The following is a 6000-nucleotide window of genomic DNA, read 5'->3' on the forward strand; positions in this document are numbered from 1 at the left end:
GCTTTACGTTGCACAAAAATAAAAACGCGCACAACAAAACCTGCACCATTCATTATTTGCAATATTTCTGTGTACTCTACTTTTTAACCTTTAAGTAATCGAGTTGCTTCATTTCACCTGCATTTTACTTATATCGGAAACAGTGGCCATTCGTTCAAAACTTACCAACCTAAGCGCTACAACTATGTTTGCTTTTCAAAAAACCTTTATTTAAAAATGTTGGCGCACAAGTACGGGCCTACAACCACGTGGGCCGGCCACGGTGCAGACTGGAACTGTACATGAGGGGATATTTATCCGAGGAAAACGTAACGGAGTCGGTGGTCCTTTATTTCATAAAAGGTGCGACAAGTGCAATAAAATCATATCGAAAATTCATAGTGGGCAAGTACCATAAGTGTCGAAAATTCGAACTTTCAATAATACGGTAATGAATGACGCTTCAAAACTTAATATCAATTAATTGTCCGAAAGTTCAATCAGTACCCATCCCCTCCCGCCATGCGCTTCAAAAACTGCATACATATCTCATTGATATCAAGGCTGGGTAACCGGAACACAACAGGGAGTTGCGAGTTTCATTTGTACCGGCGCCATTTTGGGTGAGGTCAGGCAGGTCCAAGTATAGTAAAAATGTCTCCACCAACTCGTGGCTGGCCCAGAGCCTCTTTCGGCAGTCCAAAAGTTTCGTTAAAGGGCAACAGAAGGGACCGGTGATATGAACTATCAATCAATGGGGGGAGGGAGGCAACAATCTTTCCTACCGAGTCATACTGGTGTTCCACCGGAACTGATCAAATAGGTAGTCTGCAGTATTTTAGTCATTCAAACTGAGGCCGGCGCCAGCATGAGAGCGCCAACATCTCGTGGCTGCGTCTTGGTCGTTCCGCAGGCAATCATGGCAGTCATTCTCCATCGGGGGTCCGCGGGGGCCGGGGGGTGGGCCCCCGCTGTTCTCATAGAATCTTCAAAGCTGAGGAAAACGTTTCTGGACGTGGGACTCGTTTCTAGCTGAACTTAGCTGGTTCGGGCGAAGCGCCGCTGCATCGCAACAGTGGACGAGACCCCGCTGGGTGAGTGGGGTGTCCTATACTGACATTCGAGGAGAACTAGAGGAGACGCTACCTTGTGAAGGCGGAAAACGAGTCTGCCAGCGGGACCAGGAGTCGAGTCCACTCTGCTGCCGCCTTTCACCATCAACGCGGACAGCGGAGCGAGGGGACTCCAACCCCCAGGAGCCTTAGCGGGGGCGCGCAGGAGTGACGCGCATGTAGGCGCCCGGAGGCGCTTAAAACACCAGCGCGCCCGGAGCGCCTTGGGAGCCCTATACTGACATTCGAGGAGAACTGGAGGAGACGCTACCTTGTGAAGGCGGAAAACGAGTCTGCCAGCGGGACCAGGAGTCGAGTCCACTCTGCTGCCGCCTTTCACCATCAACGCGGACAGCGGAGCGAGGGGACTCCAACCCCCAGGAGCCTTAGCGGGGGCGCGCAGGAGTGACGCGCATGTAGGTGCCCGGAGGCGCTTAAAACACCAACGCCCCCTCCGCGCAGCGGGACGCGAGCGGGGCTCAGCGCGGGGCTAAGCCCGGGCAAAGGGCGGGCCCTCTGTGGCCCTCAGAGGCCTGAGGAGCCTGGCCTCGGCCACTATCCCTGCCCGATCACCTCCAGCTCAAGCGACCATTGGACACGGAAACAGTAAGTCTGCTAAGCATTGCATACTGGGATGTTGGATGTTACTGTCTGTCTAGCATCATTTGCATAAGCCTGTCACCGAACTGTTGTGTAATATAAAGAGGCATATGAACCTAGCATTGAGGAGCGCCATGAATTGTCGGGAAACCAGAAGTATGGCTGCTGCTGGAGCTAAAAAGTTAACTGGGACTCTGGATGATTTCATTGTTCGCACTAATGCGCTGATTGATGAGGCGATAGTACTAATGGACAGGAGGGTGTCACAGGATTTGGCCGCGGCCAAGAGATCTTCCCTAGGCCTAATCGCTCAGGCACGCACGCCCAACCCCGAATCCCGTCTCAATACACACGTCATTGTACATAACACTGTGGAAACTGGTGATCTTGAAATCTTAAGCTCACAAATGGACTTGGAAGCCACTCCCAACCTCAATATTTTGATAGAGTGCGCCTCAGATGAAACTGAGCTAGATAATTCACTCCAGGAAAGTGTCAGAATTCAAAGGGGAGTGAAAGAAGGGGCAATCCCTAAACAAAAGGCAAATAAACTTACCACCCTCAAAGGGAAGAAAGCACAACCCGCTCATAACCGAAATAACACCATCTCTGACCCGCCAACTGTGAATAACAACTCAGCTGTCTGTGGCCAGGGAACCAGGGGGGTGCATTTGACAAATATTGGTTTGCCCTTAAGCCTTCCGGAAGACACTATCGTTGACAAAAGTCTGGAGGAAATTCTTGAACTCAGCGGAATAGTCACCACCTCAGCCGAACATAGCCAATACGGGAGTGGGCCAAGCACGGCCAATGAAAATAACATTCTTAAGATATTAAAATCTCTACTTGAACCCATAGAGGTTAGACTACGCAGTTTAGAAACCATCTTGATGAACATCCATAAAGACATAAGCGCCCCAAGTTTCACTTTGAACACGAAGACATCCAACACCGCTAATACAGCTAATAATTCATCTTCAGCTGGTAAAAGTGTCACGGTGACCAATAATAATGTTCCCAAGACCACTAGCAGTACTCTAAATCTGGGAGGCATTAAACCTAAGGCCACCGAGTTAAAACAACCCGAGATTTCAACCAAACCCAAGTCAACCCCCCAAGTGCAACCAAATAACCCTACCTTGCCGACCCCAAACTCCGACCCAACCCCTAGAGTCAAGGAAATGACTCGTAGAAATATCCATCTCCCTCCAGATGCTTGCCCCTACGTAGTGATTCTCACTGGAGTCACCGAAATTCCATCTTCTGAAGTAGAATCCCACCAGACCCTTAAAAATAAAGTGTGCCACTGGCTCTCCAAAAATCACCCCTTACCACCAAATATGCCAAGTAACATTCTAATGGTAGAAAGAACTCCATGGGTGGGAGGGAACAGAAAAAACTTACAAGGGGATTGCGTGGTGGTCACTTTTGAGAACATACAAGTAGTAGAACATATATGTAGAGGGTCTTCTAGATATAATGCTAGCATTGTTACTGCTAGGCCCCTTTCCTATTTCTACCTACCTGGGAATAAATCAGACAATAGATGGAGTTGGTTAAGGGGTCCACATGAGCGAAAAGCTACTCAGAGATTTAACCCCCCGTGGGAGGCGCTCCCTTCGGTCTGGGATGAGGGTGGGGATGAGGGTTGGAGCTCGGTTAGGAGAAAAAGAGGAAGACCGTTCCAAGGGGGGTTTGTCGCTGGGCCCCAAAACAGTCACCCACTCTACCACCATCAGCCCGTCAATGGATATGACAATCATTTCAACTTTCCAATTGCTAACCGTTATGATTGTCTATCCACTCTGGATTGGGTGGACTGACAAATACAGGTCTCAGCAGTTAGTCAGAGGTCCAACAACAATAACCCCCCCACCCTCTCGCAAAAGGATGATACCATTCAGGAGGGGCAGATGCCAGACCTAATTCTTACCCACGGCAGGGGTGTGATAGGCGGGGCATCAGCTGAAACAACAACAGAAGTGGCTAGAAGTGGCCGGGACATTACTATGGCAACATGGAATATCGCAGGTCTCAAAAATAAAGTGGATGATCCGGCTTGGCGGGATCTCATAGGATCTATGGACTTAATAGCCATGCAGGAGACCTGGGACACTCAAAATCTATTGACAATGGATGGGTTCACTACTTTTTTCATACCTGCTGTCGAGTCAATGAGGGGTGAGCAAGAGGGGGACTGGAAACTTTGATCTCTGCTAGAATCCCTGGGACATATAAGCAAATAGCTACTGGCTGCCCTTATTGCCTTGCTGTGCTTGTCACCTATAGGAGTCATCATAATGTTTTGGTTATAAACTTTTACAATTCATTTGACAGGGACAGCCCAGTTAGTAACCTGATGATGCTAAGTGCTTTTCTGGTTGATTTTAAAGAGTCGGCAGAGCATGATTGTATCATCTTGTTGATGGGAGACTTTAATGTTCACGGTTGCCAGGATAAATGTCCCCCAAATGTGTTATTTGGTACCCCGCATGAAGAAAATACCCATTTTGAACACTCTGAGCAGGGCATTTTTTTGGAAATAATGTTGGCTGAAAATGGGTTTGTCTTACCAATTGGGGGTGAGGGGGATATTCCCACGTTCATAGGTCATGGCAATGGCAGCGGCTCTGTGATCGACTATATATTCCTCAGCAGCACCTGCGGAGTCCAAATTAGCAGTTACTCAGTTTTAGGGTCACACTTTAGTGACCATAACCCTGTCGTACTAAAATCTAAGAACATATTTGTCATTAAGGATAGCTGCCCTAATCCAGTAGGGAAACATGATATGCGGTTGACAGACCAAGCACGCAGAATTAAATGGTGCAAACTAATCCCAGAAGAATTCTTTTGTAACCTTTGTCTCAGTAGCAGGGACGACCTAATACTATGCATGGATGATCAGGCTGGGGACAGCGAAGTAATGGAGGCGTATAAAAAGGTTTGCCTCAACATTTTCTCTGACTTGTCCCGCCAGGGTAAAGGACGATCTCAAGGGAAGGATGGTTGGTTTGACAAAAACTGTTCAGCGGCCAACCATAAACTTAAGGTCGCACTTAAGTCTAACCCAGTAGACAAACAGCTTGTGGCCACCCTTAGGAAAGAATATAAGACCTCAATTAAAAAAAGGAGGCGCAAAATTAGAGAGGACGCCTGGGCTGATTTGACCTCAATAGATGTCCTAAAAAGTAGCGCCAAATTTTGGGCGGTGGTCAACCAACCTTATTTCCTGGATTCCAGTAATAATGAACTGGATTGTGGAATCCAAGAAGATCGATGGCACTCGCACTTTAGGTCTGTTTATGAAAAAGACACTATGGTAGCAGAAGGTTCGATGGCATTCCCCCAATCACCCTATACCCTAATTGTGAAGGAGGAGGAGGTGGCAACGGCCATCAGCCTGATGACTAGAAACAAAGCTCCTGGACCAGATGGCGTTCCCTCTGATCATTTTAAAGTTGATATTTTATTTTGGTCCAAAGTCTTAACCAATGTTTTTAATAGAGTCTCGAAGGCAGGCATTCCTGAGTCATGGACGCAGTCGGTTATTGTACCCATTTATAAAAAAGGGGACCGGGGGGATCCTGGTAATTACCGACCCATATCCCTCATCGACTCTGCAGTCAAGGTTTTAGGGAGAGTGGTCTTAGGAAAACTGACAGATTGGTTAGAGGAGACCAATACACTTTCACCTTTACAGTATAGTTTCCGAAAGGGGCGCAGCACCATTGATCAAAGCTTAAATTTACAATTAATTATCGGAAAGTACACCCTAGCTAAGCAAGGGTCACTGTTTATTGCTTTTATGGATCTGTCTTCGGCATTCGACCGAGTCAACAGATCCAAGTTGTGGGGCCAGCTACTTGACATCGGAATTGACCCGAACATAGTGTATTTCCTAGCAGACCTCCACAGGAACGGTCCGCTTTGACAGAAAGGGGAACTGCACGGAAAAAATCAGCATTAGCATTAGCAATGATGTGAAGCAGGGTTGCATCCTCGCCCCCCTGCTTTTTACACTATATATTAATGACCTAGGTAAAGTTTTGGGTGCTGCTTGCAAGGACATCCCGAAGGCTGGGAAATACTTATTGCCTGCCTTACTGTATGCGGATGACGCTGCCCTTTTAGCCAGAACTGCTGTAGGACTTCAATGCTTGTTGAACTCTTTTTATGTTTTTATGAATAACCTCGATCTAAGTGTTAACATTGGCAAGTCCCATGTTATGGTAGTGGGCCACAAAGTTAAAACCAAACAAAATGTGATGTCATTATTTTGTAATAGACATATGTTGTCACGAGTTTC

Source organism: Lissotriton helveticus, chromosome 10 (assembly GCF_964261635.1).
Source record: "Lissotriton helveticus chromosome 10, aLisHel1.1, whole genome shotgun sequence".
Taxonomy (NCBI): Eukaryota; Metazoa; Chordata; class Amphibia; order Caudata; family Salamandridae; genus Lissotriton; species Lissotriton helveticus.